The sequence below is a fragment of the Squalius cephalus genome, assembly GCF_949319135.1.
Source record: "Squalius cephalus genome assembly, chromosome: 17".
Taxonomy (NCBI): Eukaryota; Metazoa; Chordata; class Actinopteri; order Cypriniformes; family Leuciscidae; genus Squalius; species Squalius cephalus.
In genome coordinates, this window is record NC_137138.1 from 3,365,792 (window position 1) to 3,382,201 (window position 16,410).

General features: G+C 36.2%; 1 protein-coding gene across 3 annotated transcripts in view; it reads right to left on the reverse strand.

Moving 5' to 3' along the window:
- The window catches only part of rab27b (RAB27B, member RAS oncogene family), a 48,531-nt gene that overhangs the window by 16,876 nt on the left and 15,245 nt on the right, over nt 1–16,410 (reverse strand). Inside the window, exon 2 of one of the 3 annotated variants that reach the window (XM_079847550.1) lies at nt 10,379–10,505. The exons of the other annotated variants lie outside the window; for them this stretch is intronic. The gene's annotated coding sequence lies outside the window, so the exon portion shown is untranslated. The remainder of the gene's footprint in view (nt 1–10,378; nt 10,506–16,410) is intronic. 3 annotated transcript variants of the gene reach the window in all.

Here is a 16,410-nt window from a genome sequence, read left to right on the forward strand (position 1 = left end):
TTTTACAGTGTAAATAAAACATGCCATTTCTTGTCCTGATTCACTAAAAATCCAGTGCATATACTTTCTAGAACATAAGATCTCAGAGAACATAAGATGTTCAGTGCATAAAAAATATGAAAGTGTGTTTGGTATGTTTTCCCTCCACTACAAGATGATAAGTAATGGAAGCAAAAATAGACAATCAAATCTGCGTTCTGATCCAGAGAGAGCAGTTGTCATGAAAGTATCATAATTTCTGTGTTAAACATTCAACAGAAGTACTGTGATAAAAGATTATAGTTCACATATAAACACTGATGGTAGTCTTTGGCAGTGATCAAAATAGAGTAACTTGACTCTTCAAATAAAGATTGTATCGATTACGTCGTTACACCAGTAGGTGGCGACAAGTGACTAAAAATGTGTTTGTCATTGAATCATTCACTTGTCGCCACCTACTGGTGTAACGATGTAATCGATACAATCTTAATTTGAAGAGTCAAGTAACTCTATTTTGATCACTACCAAAGACTATTAAGAGATTCGTTCAGAAACACTGAATCATCCAGTAATGAAGCTAGTGAAGTCTTTATGAGTGAGTCATTGAATCATTCACCCAAACTGTTTTTTTAAATAATTAATTTCAATTAAAGGGATACTTTACCTCTGGAAAGATGAATGTGTATTTAAATTGGGTCATTTATGTAGTAGAAATGTGAAATTATTTTTGAATTTGGAGCTTTCTAGACTGAGAAAAGCCAGAAAATGTATTTTTGGCTCATGTGGATGAAAGACAACAACTCCCAGAATGCACTTGCTTCGCTGCCCTAGGAGGCCACTCCCAAGCCACGCCTACCGGTAAGAGCGCGCAGTTAAACAACAAGGCTAGGCTACGAGTGAGTCTCCGTGACAAGTCTGCCCGGGATTTCGAGATCGCCCAAAATGTCCGGGATTCGGCTTTTGCGTTCTACAGTCGCCATTCCTCATGTTTACTGTGGCGAGCAGGACGAGGCTGAGGGGCGCGGGAGAACGGCGCGAGGCCGGTGGTGTGATTACTGAGACGCACCGGTCTCGTATCTCTCACGGAGGAGCGGGAATTTTCTTAGCAATGTTAAAACGCACATCAACCAATCACTTGTTTAGCGTTCATGTAAACACTACATTCAGATTCACCAATCGGAATGAATTCAGTTAGACTGAAACAAAAGGTGTGCATGTAAAAAATGAATGGCGACCGCAGAAAGCAAAAGCCGAATCCCGGACATTTTGGACGATCTCGACGGCCGGACATGTCCGGGAAAAAGAGGATGGTAACCCCTACTACTCAGCTTTCTCCACAGAACAAGAGCCTGCTAGCTTAGCATCCAAAGAAAGACGGCTGACACTGTGTACATTCTGTGAGTGAGATCCCACCCTCTATGGGCGGGCTGAGCACATGCGGGACAGCGCCTACTACTGGCTGTAGTCTTTAGCCTCAGGCCAAAAAATCCTCCGATGACGCAAAAAGACGATTTTTGCATCATCGGAGGATTTTTTCCAGACAAAAAATTAGGGCTGTCAACTTTAGTCGTTTAGTCGACTAATCGGTCGATGCCGTCTTGGTCGACTGACATTCTCATTGGTCGACCAGTCGCATAATTATTTTTTTTTTTTTTTTCACCAATAAAGAAATTTTCATTGATTTACTCCTTGATATTTATTCCTTTATATTATAAGCAGTTATACATTACTGTATTCTAAATATAATTAGCCTATGTTTTATCCCCAACTTTAAATGCTTTAATTTAGGCTATTTTGTAACAGCGCCACAGTTTAGCGCACCACGTAGAACACTCGTAGGCTGCACTGCTGCTTCGCGCTCAGTAAGGAATATAGTAATCTCTATGTGTCTGTCTGTCCGTTTGCATTTTGATTATTTCGAGAACCGTTCATCCAGTCGACTTCACAAGGGAGTGCAGTGTCGCATTTGGTGCAATATAGACAGACACGCGAGACGCGACACGTTCAGAATTAATAGTAAACCACCTCACGCGAGCAGGGCTTATATTCTCCGAGAACAGACACTGCACTAGTGATATAAAACGCACACAGTCTGTTAACTTAAGCAATACTTTTAAGGTAATCTAATATTTTTCTGATTAACAAATTACTGACACAGTAAAGGGTAGATTTAAATAAAGAAAAACGAAATTTAAATAAAGAAAAACGAAATTTAAATAAAGAAAAAAACGAAATTTAAATACAGAAAAAAATGTAATCTAAATAAAGAAAAACAAAATTTAAATAAAGAAAAACGAAATTTAAATAAAGAAAAAAACTAAATTTAAATACAGAAAAAAAGAAATTTAAATAAAGAAAAACAAAATTTAAATAAAGAAAAACGAAATTTAAATAGGCCTAAAGAAAAAGCTCTAGCCAGAGAACACTCCCGTTGCTGGAACACTTAGGTGTCGGTTCTATTTCTAGCATGCATGCGTTTTCCGCGTGGCTCGAGCCGCGCCTGAGACGCGTGTCTCACGCAGGCAGTGTGCAAACTCCAACCTGTTAACATGGGAGCCGAGATAAAAACAGACACGCCATGCAGCTGAGACGCTCACGCCACGCAGCCAGTGTGTCGCCGGCCTTATTCAAGCGCGAATGAGAACCGTTTCGCGGGGGATCCCAGGTGTCAATAAAAAAACAAAAAAGAGCATTTGTTTTACAAGCTCTATGTGCTCTATGACAATTGTTTAATAAATGTTCAATCAAAATGCAAAACATCGCGTCTTTTTTTTTTTTTTTTAGTCGACTAATCATTGTGCAGGACAGGAGTTTGGTCGACTAAGCATTTCTTTGGTTGACTACAGCCCTACAAAAAATACATAAATCTCTCCTCTCAGGGGAGATATGAGGGAGGAAAGCACGGTAATTCGAAAATACTACACGTTTTCTACTGATACAAAGCGTAATGCTAAATCCTGAAGTATCCCTTTAATGCAGCCTTTTTTAAATAGACTGCAGGCAGCAATTGATATCTTGTCAGTAAATTGCATGTTATTCTGTGTAGTTGTCTGATCAGAATCAGATCTCTCAATTTATTCAGAATCGTGCAGCTCTTTCCGATATGGATGTACCCTCAAAAAACATCGGGAAACAGTGTAACATTAGTGTAAATATTCACAAGCTGATCTCTCGAGCCACTTTTACATGCGGTGATGTCAGGAACACAGTCTGAGGTCAAACTCAATCCTATGTGCGTACGGTAAGCAGTGCTGACGGACAAACTGAAGTCTGTTGTTCAGGGATTTACAACACAAGACAGAATCTGATATTGATTTCAGTGAAAGGTCATGGACGTTTGCATGGAGGGGAAATCGCACCATAGCAACTGAGGTCTACTTGATTATTCATACACCATTTTTTAGAAAAATCAAGTATCAAATATGATCATGAGGCTTTTGAGGTTTATTTGCTCATCTCTCGATCATCATTGTATTGCATTGCATTATATGTTTTAAAACTACAGAGCTTTGATCATAAAACTAAACGTTAAATATCATATTATTGGCAGATATTGATCTTTACATGCATTTTAAGCAAGTAATCTGTTACATACGGTTGATTTACACCCCAAGCATCAGAATTTCATCTGTTTGGCCATATAAATATCAGCCTCTGCACCACATTTGCATATTTTAGCTCGGTTTGTAGTATGTAGTATACCTCTTCAAGTATGAGCTCTCGCTGAATATGAGCCATAAAAGCTCAAATATGATTCTAAACAAGAACACATGCAAACATTTTTATTTGTATTTTGTCAAAAGGTTCAATAAACTGTTCCATTAAAAAAAAAAAAAAAAATTTCGGACTCTTATTTCATACGTCAGGCTTGACAGGTTTAATCAATGAATGCATCACTGATGGTAAAAGACTGAACAATCACATATTGACTAAAGTTTGAACAAAAGAGTCAATCTAATGTGATTTAGGTGTGACCTCGGGCACACTGTGCTCTTCAGGCTCTCTCATTCCCAACGAACACAATGAACATGAGTTCATTAGATTAAACACACATGCACAGTGGAACCAGACTGACGTATATTCAACAAGACTTGTCCTCCTGAAGCCTATAAAACACACACACACCCTCTGTGCGACATCTGTATCAGTGCTAAGCTGTGGAAAGGTTACCTGCGCTGTGAAACGCCCTCAGAGGTCGATGTTACACGGGGACCAAACCGGGTCAGAGACCCCCTGAGCCGGTCTGAGCCGGTTTTGAACAAGCTCCCATGAGCTCTGCGGTTGACAGATCCCCAAAACAACTTCTACATTTACCAAAGGTCCAAAAAAAACTTCCAAACAAGTGATTTTAATGAACATAAGAACTACTTGTGTAAACGTCACAATAAATGTACATAGAATAAACAAGTAAGATCCAGGGATCCGCCCGAAAGTCAAAAATGGCGTGCGCCAAAAATATTGAGACTTATAAAACCGTGCATACGCCAGAACCCGTGCTGAATTCCCTTTATAGATTGTGTGCACATGCGTCTAACCCCGAAATAACCATATATGAGCTTACAACGCCTAGTTTTACTATGCATATCCTCATCTGCATATCATTTGCATATGCATATTCATCCACTTGATACCATGTTAAACGGTACAAGACATTAGGAAAATATGAGATACGGATGTATTGCTAAAAAATAGTTTTGTAGCCTATCCTTGCCTTGCTTTTGAATAAATAAATCGAAATAGTATAAAATAGAAGTTTTTCTCAATCTTTTTTCAACTGGCCAAATAGTATTTTTAATTGCTTTATATTTTTAATGGAAACGGAAACTTCCATAACTTTTTCATAGTTTAATTTTTTGCTTTCACTTTAGTGTCTTTAAAACAAGAACAAATTAAGGTCTATTTTCCAAAGCATTATTTAATTACAACATTTGGATAGTGAATTTTCACAAGTATTCTTAAAAAGGAGTGTGACAATTTAATATTGAGAATGATTTTTAGAGCTATATCTTTATCGTTATCTTTATCATCATTGGACCTTCCCTAGTGTTTCCCCGTCTTCCACTGGGTCAAACTCACATCAGTCTAGGGGTCACTCACACCGAACACGTTCGCGGGTACATCTGCGCTGTTTTTAAAAGGATTTATCTATGAAAAGAAAAGTTTAACAATGTTAAAAACACAACAGATCAATGCTTTATGTCAAAGACACCTGGTTAATGGGAAAATGAGCTTCATCTGAATGAGGGGTCAAAGCAGATTAACTGAAGAGCAGGAGAGACCTTTGACCTTTAAACAGAACATGCACTTTACACAGATCAGTTCCAGTCAAACGTAACGAGATTGGGGCGTCTTTCATTAGTATTGTTCAGGATACAATGTCTCTCGTTCATTAACTGATTACATGTGTTGTTTAGGCAGATGTGCAGGAAAATAACCCGATAAAGCCTATAATGTCTATTGACTAAAGCCTCTAAATGATCAACATGATTAAAGCCTGTTGCACACGCTCTCCTTCAGTCCTTCTGTCGTCGGACTGATCGTTTAGACTTATTAGCAAGTAAAAGGCTTTTAGTATAATTGCACAAACGTCCACGTTCAGCTCGTAAAGTGATTTTATAAAGTAAACTCAAGATTCACTTTTATTTTGTTAGTAGTAGCACTTCAAGATGAACACTGAGATTTACTTGCTTACCCATATGTCATTTTTTAAGAAAAATCGTGAGTATCAATCAGGCTTTCGAGGAAGGTTTATTTGTTCATCTCTCAATCTTCATATTTCATAGCATCATGTGTTTTAAAACTACAGAGATTTGATCATAAAACTAAGCATTTAAATATCATCGCAGATATAGTGACGACTGATATTTACATGCATGTTATAAAGATCTCATTGATTTACATTACAAGCATCAGAATTTCATCTTACCTTTTTGTCCATATAAATATCAGCATCTTGCATATGTTTGCTCAGTTTGGGCCTGTGAATAAAGCTGAGCTGTTTTTTTCCTCCATATTCTCACTATATCATACTGTATGAGCCAATAAAAGCTAAAATATGATAGTCATTTGCATATTTGATTTGACTGCATTGCATGCATCAGGCCTTACAGGGTTAAAGCAAGTCTAATGCATGACATTTGATCAGACAAACTGTGACATTTAGACAATTAGACGCAGCGTACGGGGACATTGCACGAGACGATTGATTAAACTAGAGCTCTGTTTGACCATGCAAAAGACATTTTGTGTCGCTATGCAGTTGCTAGGGTGTTGCTAAGTCTCTGTGATATCCTGGTCTCTACATTAGTCTTGCTGAAGTGTAATATTTAAGCAAGCACATGTTTCCAAACTTCTAATCCTTTGTTCAACAAAGAATGGACAGAGACGGGATAGTCATGTGGTGCCAGGAATACTGCTCTCTGATTGGATCAGAGGAAGTGATGATGTCATAATAGAGGCTGAATCATCCCTTATCACTTCCCATCCTGTACATGATTTCCTTCTGAAATAAATCACATTACAGGCATTAAATGTGTGGAATGTTACACTAAAAAGCTGCGGCAACAGTAAACGCTTTACAGAATATGATCTAGAACCGACATAAAAAAAAAATTTTTTTAAAAACAAGAGTTGAGAAACCCAACAGAGTCAGAGAGTCTAACAGGGATTGAGAGGAAAAGGCCTGTGGGAAAACATGACCTCGATTTCCCAACATCAATAATTGCACCATTTACAAGTGAATAATATTAAGCGTGAAACACTGTTAAAGAGAAGTAGACAAGAAACAGTGATGAAATAAACCACACTAGCAGATCTTTAGCGGATGTACTCGCATAGACCAAGTGACTATCAGGACCGAAGATTAAAGGCACAGTACAGCCGAAAATATAAAGGCAGAAACTGCAGAATTTTCAAGGTTGCTCTTTTCATACATTGAAAGTGAATGAGGATGAGCAACAAAAATCGCCATGAAAGTATCATTACAGTACACTATAAAAATTATATTTTGAGGTTGAGTATGTTTTACAATAAAATACTATTTCAGTCTTTCTACTTCAAATATTCATGTTTAACTCTATGGGCCCTATCTTGCACCCAGCGCAATTGACTTTGTACACCGACACATGTATCATTCCTATTTTGCACCCGATGCACAGCAGACTTTTCCCTCCACAGACGCACGCCGGTAAATTAGGGAATGAACTTGCGCTCCAGGGGGGCGGTTCAGCGAAAAAAGGAGGCGTGTTCCGGCGCAAACGTTCCCTGGTGCTATTTTGCAGTTTCAGAAAACAATTCCGCCACAGACCAGGAGAAGCCTAGTCCAAAGTCAGTGGCGCGTTATTCAGATGCTATTTTAAGGGCGCATGCTTGGCTATAATCAATGTAGCGTGTGCACAACGCACATACACTTTGCTTCTCTCATCTACACAGAAGCAGCCGTTTTCATTTTTGCAAATCATACATTATTACAAGGAAAAATATTACCACACGAGGGAAATCATTGTTGTGTCCATGAAGATGTGAAAAAATAGGCATAAATCTAGCTTACACACACCAAATTATTATACGCCTGTTTAACCGAAGCTAATTTGGGTGTGTTTCTCTATCCCCAATGTCACTTCTCTGTGTTTTACGGCCCTGACGAGAACGTCGGTCTCCTCGGCTGTGAACCGCGCCTGGCAAATCCGCCGTTATAATAGCAATCCGCCATGGAACAAGTGCGCCTGCTCTTAAAGGGAATGTGAGATGACACTCTGATTGGTTTATTTCACGTTACGCCCAAACCACACCTATGAGTAATGAAGCTACTTCAGACCAACACATTTTAGATTTGCGTCGGGCACAAGAGTCATTTATCCCGCCGGTATAACCGAGATCCGCCCACAAAGTTACTTGAGTTTCGCGTTTGATACTTGCGTTTCAGATCGTTAAAATAGGGCCCAATGTTTAACTTGCTTGTCTCTTTGTAATTATTTGTGACATTTACTAGCGAGAAAACTTTCAAAATTTTCAAGTGATTTAAAAAGTGTATTTGTCATTGAATCACTCATTCAAGAGATTCGTTCAAAACACTGATCCAGTAATGAAACAAGTGAAGACTTTGAGTGAGTCATTGAATCATTCGCTCATTTGATTTGATCATTTATTCAGATTAAGCAATTATCATTTTGTCAGAACCCTGTAGTAAATTACATGTTATTCTGTTTATAATCGTGAGAGAGTCATGTTCTCAGAATCGTGATTCTCAATTTACTCTGGTGTAGAACGAATGAAATTCAGACGTACAACATCCGCCATGTTGTCATTGCCATTCTGCTAAACATCTATTATGAAGAAAGAAAGTCTCTGGAACGACATGATCATTTTTTGGATGAACTGTTGCTTTAAATCACCGACACACTCACAAATATACCAAGAAACTGATCCCTTGACTAACAGCGAAGACGACAGCAGCCCGTGAGCATCAGCGATCACATGCTCAGAGGTTTGGAGGGGGAACACACAAAAGAAACACTGTGTGTGACAGAGAGACTTACTGAGGAAGATAAAGAGAGTTTCAACACCGCAAAGATTCTGATCATTTACAGTATGACTTTTGTCCCCCCCATCATCTTCAGCAAAATCTGATTATTTTCATGTGAACTTCAACTTAGAAACGTATATTTCCACTAAAATGAGCATCACTGGACACGTTTATACAAACGATGCCAATATAATATGGAGGTTAACCAATCAAAACTCTCAAAAAAACAATACGACTCTCTTTCTTAAGCCCTATTCGGACGGGATTAACTTTACAAGGGTAGGTGGAGTGTAATTTTACCACAGGACGTCTGTAATATTAATGGCCAATTCGCACGGGATAAGAGATCTCAGTAAAACTAGCAGAAGTGGGAGAGTAACTCGATTTACACACCGCCGTCACTCCTGTCGTCATGTGTGTGTTACGCTGCTTCCTGATATCACGTGCGCAAACACATATAACCTATATTTGAAGAGTTCAGATGCAAAATCCTCTAAGTGCCATCTGAAATTTTCTTCTAGAATGATCATTTTTATAAAGCTTGTATATTTAAGTTCAGTAATTTCACTTAAATGACAATTAATAGGTAATTTGCATTGCCATTTAAGTGAAATTATCGAACTTAAATATTCGAGCTTGATAAAAATGATCATTCTAGAAGAAAATTTCAGATGGCACTTAGAGGATTTTGCATCTGAACTCTTCATTTATATATATAAAACAGTTATGTCCGGTAGAACGATGTATCAGATTGTGTTGGTAATAGGCTCTTACCTAACGCTAAAAGATGTTTCGTGCCTCTAACGAGTGCTCTCGATCTTCTTTCTGATCTGAAAGGTGTGTGTGAAACACTTGAGTTTTGCCACAGACTCGTTCCAGCGTCTAGAGCGCGACTGAATGCGTTATCAAGCGTCTAAAATACTCGAAAAACAGCGGAAAACTACTTTTAAACAGGAAATTATGGAATATTTACGTACATATTTACAGCGGGTCTATTCGCACGGGATTAGTATTACCTGAGGTTATTTTTCTAGACCTTTTTACTGAAGGTAAAAGTCGCCGTAATCTTTCCTGACATTATCCATGATGATTACTGAGATGCACATTCAGAGAGGACTAAAATCACAGAGAAGCTCTGGTAATTATTACTGTACCCCTCCTCTCCATGCTAAACTAGTCCCGTCAGAATAGGGCTTTACACTGACAAACACAAAACAAGAAGCCAAACAAAAGCTAACAAGAGGATACAAGGGTTTTCATGCTACACACAGTCACATAAAAGTAGTACAAATGATATATTTTGAGTCTGATAAAATCATTGAATTCACATTTAATTTGTTGACTGATAATTATTCCTTCCACCGAAGCTCTAAAACAACCACCAACATTTAATATCACTGATCTCCAACATATCACACACATCTTCATGCAGCTTATTTGAACAAACAGGGCTTGAATGAGATTTGAGAGCTGTAATGGAGGAGAAGACTATATTATTAAAACAGAAATTGGGTCTGTTCTTCACAAAAAGCAACGTGTACTGTTGTAAAATGGGGGAAATGCAGATAAAAGATTTTTTTTTAACTAAATTCTGAATCCTGCCAAAACCCATCCTGCAGTTAAAAGGAAAATCGATGCAATAGCCACAATTCTCCAGTATATGTCAACTTTAATCTGCACTTGAAAAACATTGGTCATTTCAAATGGAAAAGAACTAAAAACTACATCAGCGCAATCCCGTCAAGTGTTTAACTGTAAGTGCTCTCATTAATTACTTTATAAGCATCCCATAACAAGCCAGTTCAACAGCTTCACCTCCATCAAAACCATCACCGCTGAGCTCTAAAACACTGATTTAAATTCAGATCTCACCCTCGTGTTTTCCTCTTGTTCTCAGCGGGGGAAAGTTCCTGATCGGCTGGAGCGTTCGGTCACACACAGTAAACCAGCAACACACCAATCCTGCACGACCCGAGATCACTGCGGCTGTCTCTGCGCTCTGGAGGAGAACGCTTGGACTGTTACTACTGAAGGCCTGGGGCAGGATCTCACTCACACACACACACACACACACACACACACACACACACACAAGGGAAGACCTACGGCCATGTGACAGAACACCAATAAATCAACAGGACAGATCTGCGTTCCACCAATCTGACATTTTCATCAAAGTAACACGCGTTTGCATTTAGGCAATGCATTTGTCAGACGCTTCCACCCAAAGTGATTGAAGTTACACATTTCATCAGTTTATGCATTCCCTGGGAATCAAAACCATGACTTTAGTGTTGCTCTGCACTTGCAGCTACAGAAATGCTTAAAGTCCCCCTGTAGTCAATCAATTTATCCCTTAAAACTCATCTTTGATCACTAAAATTACATATTTAAATGTTTTTCCTTGATTTTTTCTTTCTTAACGCCTTTAAATAGCTTGAATGTAACTCTTGCCTCATTTAGTATGCACGGTTCTATGAATATGCAAATGAGCCCCGCCTCCACTCACTCACTCAGCTCAGAGATCCACTGGTTGACGATCACACGTTGATCTGATTGGTTACAAGGTAGTTTGTGACGTCAGAAACACCAGCGATTTCAAAGCGTGTTTTTGAGACTGTCTTTGGTTCACTGCAGTTTTAAGGAGGAAATACTCAGCAATGGTGTCGACTTATGAACTTACACATGCTTTGTCTTTAAGCATATTAAAAACACACAGACACATAAACAACATTAAACGCTGGATTTTCACAACAAGGGGTCTTTAAATGCTTACATTTACACACATTTATCTACATGACGACACACCATAAACCTCCATTGGTTTTACATTCAGCTAATCACAAAAAAAAACCTAACTAATGACTTGGACTGAGCTTTTGAAGTGAATTCAAATCTGTTTTTCCTCCAGATGCACACCAGATTTTCTTTCTTGTAGCCTATATACTGTAGCAAATCTTGGCTGCGTTATTGTTTATATCAATGCAAAAATGTAAACTGTATTAGGCGTTTCGTACAGTTCAAGTTGGATATATATTATACATGCTTCACTGTCATTCAGAAATCCTCTCCCGTGGCCTTATGGGATAGTAAAGTGTCCATCATATGCACACTTCAGAATCTCACCGAAAGTAGTAGATCATCCGGGTACTTTTCTATAAGTACTGTGAATTCAGACATACTGTTTTTCGCCTACTATATAGTACGGAAGTATGCGATTTCAGACGCATCATTTACCCTCATTTATCATCGCTACTAATCGCTCTCACCTGTTCCTTGTTTCAGCCCTTGTTATCTTGTGTATTTAAACCTCATGTTTTTTGTTTGATGCTGTCCTTGATGTGTGTTACATGTGCGTTTGTTTCTGCCTTTTGTTGTGTTTGTTTACGTGGAATCGCTCCCAGCAATGTTACAATAGCAAATCTCAACTACTTGATTGTTTTTATTGTTGCAAAATGTGATTATATTATCGCCCAGCTCTAATCTGCTAAATGCGACTATAAGGCATGAAGATATTAAGATATTATAAACATCATGATTTTCTGTAAAGCTGCTTTGAAACAATGTGTGCTGTGAAAAGTGACATACAAGAAACGTCCTTTAAAATTCTTTGGTGCTCATAACTGTATATGCAACTCATAATAACTCATGAAAGCGAACCACTGTTGGCATAGTTAGCATTTTTGCGTGACAACTAGTGTATTTCTAATAGCTGCTCAACTCTAAATAACAAACAGATCACATTCTCTGCTTTTCTTGCATCTGCGCCAGACGATTACTAGTGAAAAGACGTTTGTGTGAGAAAAGTATTGGTGGTAAATCCAAATACTTCAATAACACTTAAAGAAGAAAGTAAACTAGCATCTGATGACGTCAACGTACCGCGGTTCTCAGATGTAAAATGCGAGGACTTAAAATAAACCTGATCTGAATCAATCTAAAACATAATTTATTTTATTTATGAATTATTTATATATTTGAGAACATCACCAAAGGCAGGTTTGGTCAGATTCAGCTTACGTCCGGAGACATGTTAACAGCTAAAATACAGCTAAACACACACAAGTGTGCATTAAAATAAGTGCAAGAGAGTTTTAGAAAGAAGTCGATTGAAAAAAAGCCGAAATCAACTCAACAAAACATCCATTTAATAGTGGATTTAAAGTATGTGAAATAGATTGCAATAGCCTTCTTATGTAACTCGTATTGTCTAATGACCATGCTTAAATGGACAGTTCACCCAAACACATGTTTTGTGAACCAAACAACATTGGACCCCATTGAGTTTCATTGAATGCAAAAAAAAAAAAATCTTCTTTTGTGTTTTCACAGAAAAAAAAAAAAAAAAAAAAAAAAATCATACAGGTTTGGAACGGCATGAGGGCAAGTTAATGATAGATTAATAATTTCTGGGTGAACTATCGCTTTAAAAAAAAAAAAAAAAAAAAAACGTTGCTGAAAACATGATTTATTGACTCGGACTGATTGGTGCAGTAGATGTAGTGACATGTGAACTAGGCTAATTCAGTACAGTGATGCAGTGAGGCGTGTGTTAATGCACTGCTCCACATTCAGTGTCTGCAGATCACAGGTCTGTCTCTACAGCTGAGGGATTCTGGGTAATGAGATGAAGGAGTCTCAGAGGGCACTTCATAACTGAGAGTTTGTGCGGATTCGGCAGAACCACAATCATGCAATAAGCACAGCAGAACCATGCACACCTGCTAGCGATAAAACAAACGTCGTACGGAAAACATGGACCGAATCCAAGGTGTTCTCTACAACCCGCCAAAATAAAAGTTCAGTTTAACTTGAAGAAATTATGACAGAAATGTATAATAATTGTAAAACAGAATGTACTTCTCAAAGTACTAATAGCAATAATAATAGTTAATTAAAAAGTAGTTTTTAAGGAATATCAAACAGTATTACAATTGTTTACCCATGTTTTAATTTTAAAGTCCTCCCATGGTGAAAATCAAGTGTTTAATATTGTTACAACTATGTGGTGTTTTTAATATGCTTTAGGACAAACCATGCAAAGGGTGTAAAGTTACATTCAAGCTATTTTAAGGCATGAATAATTTATTTTTAAAAAGAAAAAACGTTTAAATATGTCATTTTGGTGATCAAAGTTGAGTTTTAAGGGATAAAATGATTGACTACAGGAGGACTTTAACAAATTAAATATTTTTAAAACAGTAAAATGATTTTTTGGGGGTTTACTGTTAAAGTTTGCATTCACCTTTTTGATAATAAATTTGTATGGAATCATAAAAAAAGATTTTCTAAAAATAAATAAAACATTTTATAGGACACTATAATTGTTAAAATAGTACTAAACTGTTAAAGTTTTATCAATTCAATTGATTAGACATAACTCTTGATTATTAAAATGTAATGCAACCATTGAAAAGGAATCCGGATACATTTAAACGTAAAACGAAGAATTTGAATAAAAAATAAAAACGGAGTTTAGGAAAAAATAAAACCATCAAAAATGGATATTAATCGATACTGTTAAGCTCATAAAAAACAAAAGGCACCGTAACATTGTCCATGTGACTCGTGCATTATACTCCAAGTCTTCTGAAGTCATGTGATGCTATAGGATGAATTAAGTCGCTTTTATGGTGCTTTTCATTTCATTAGCAGAAACGGGAAAACTCTGCTCCACAAACGAACGTCACACGGGTTCAGAAGGGCAGGAGTGAGAGTATGGTGATATTTCTCGAGGTGATCTATTGATAAACACGAATGAGAAACTCTGGTCAGCCGGCGCTCTCGGTCTCTGGTTCACATGACCTCCACGGCGTCTGCAGGGCGAGCACAGGAGAGTCACGCAGACCGCATTACAGAGCGGGTTAAGGTATCCGAGGAATGCTATTTTCCAGCAGAGATCTGTGTTGTGAGAGAAAGAAGCACAGCCTGTTTACAGCATTAACTGAATATGTGTGAATCCTCTTAAAATATAAAGACTGATGCTGCTGTTTACTGATCATGTGTTCAGGCTAGAGCTCACAAACACTGGCAAAACAATCAGATTCTGCAAGATGCGTTACACAATATCAGCATATTAGAGTGATTTGTGAAGGATCATGTGACACTGAAGACTGGAGTAACGATGCTGAAAATTCAGCTTTGATCACAGGAATAAATTACACTTTACTATATATTCACACAGAAAACAGATGATTTACATTAGAATAATATTTCACAATATTGTGGTGTTTTTAATTTATGTTTGATCAAATAAATGCAGCCTTGGTGAGCAGAAGAGACATCTTTCAAAAACTTAAAAAACGTAATCCTTCTTATTTATTAACTTTTTGACCAGTTTTATATATACATAATATATATATATATATATACACACACACACATATATATATGTGTATGAATGTGTGTGCATGTGTATATGCGTGTATGTGTATATATATATATATATTGGTGCTTGTCTGTAAAAAATACCCTGCAATAATGTAAAATATTGCTGTTTATTGTTATATTGGTGAATAAAAAAATGAAAATGATTAGATTCAATAATCTCCGTTGTATTGTTTTAATGAAAATCAATATGAGAAACGACCTTTACTTTCTGCATATAATTGGCTACAACAGCCATCTGGTCAAAAAGGCAGTTCCTCTGATTGGAAAAAACGTGAGATATATCAAATATAGCCAAAGGCTGAAAAATATCAAGACATATATTCTGTATCTACAGTATCAGCTAATCAGAACTAACAGAGACACCTCTCAGATCTGAGTCTGAATTCAGGGCACATTCGCCTGAAAAATGTATGTGCATAAAATATTCTCTCATAAATCAAACGGACTTTCTGAGATGTAATATTTCTAAAATTAAAAAATGCATGAGCTTCTACTTTGGGAAACAGCAGTTGGTCATGTTGAACAGCGGCGCGGATCTGTGCGAAGATGAAGATGATGATGATGATGATGATGATGATGATACTAATGAGTGTTTATTATTTATTTAATACTGCTCATATTTATAAAATACTGCTCAGTGTTATTTTAGCATCACTGAGATACTAGTTCTTATTAATATTTTGAATGTTTCTCATTTGATATTTTCTGTTTTCATTTTAATTTTAGTAATTTTGTTGTGTTTTTGTCTTTTTTTTTTTTTTTTTTTTTTTAAATATGTCTATAGTTTTTTATTTCACATTAAATTAAATGAAAATGACAAATGGTGCTTTGGAAACTAAGGGTTATTATCGTTAACTAAAACTATTAACTATTGGTTAATTTAAATAATGTTGAGAAAAAAATATATTTAAATTCAATTAAAATAAAAAATTTAACTAAACGTAAATGTTGCCTTGGCAATAAACTGAAATAAGTGTAAGATGAAGCAATAAAATTAGTAACTAGAAATAAATAAAACTAAACCTGAAATAAAAACAAATTACATCTAAATAGCAATATTTAAAAACACTAAAAAACTAATAAAATGACAAAAGTACATAATGAAATTTCTAAAATGTAACTAAAATTAACAGGAAAATTTTAAATATAAAATAAAAGTGAATTCAAATATTAATAAAACTAAAATAAAAACTAAAACAATCCTGAAAAATGAATTTCTTTAATATATAATTCATTTTATTTAAATTAAAGTGTTTTATTGTTTAAGCTATAGTTTTAGTTATATATATATATATATATATATATATATATATATATATATATATATATATATATATATATATATATTATTTTTTTATTATTATTATTTAATCTAATTATTTTCATTTTTTTATTCACCAATATAACAATAAACAGTGATATTTTACATTATTGCAGGGTATTTTTTACAGACAAGTACCAATATATATATATATATATATATATATATAAAATATTATATACTATAATAACCA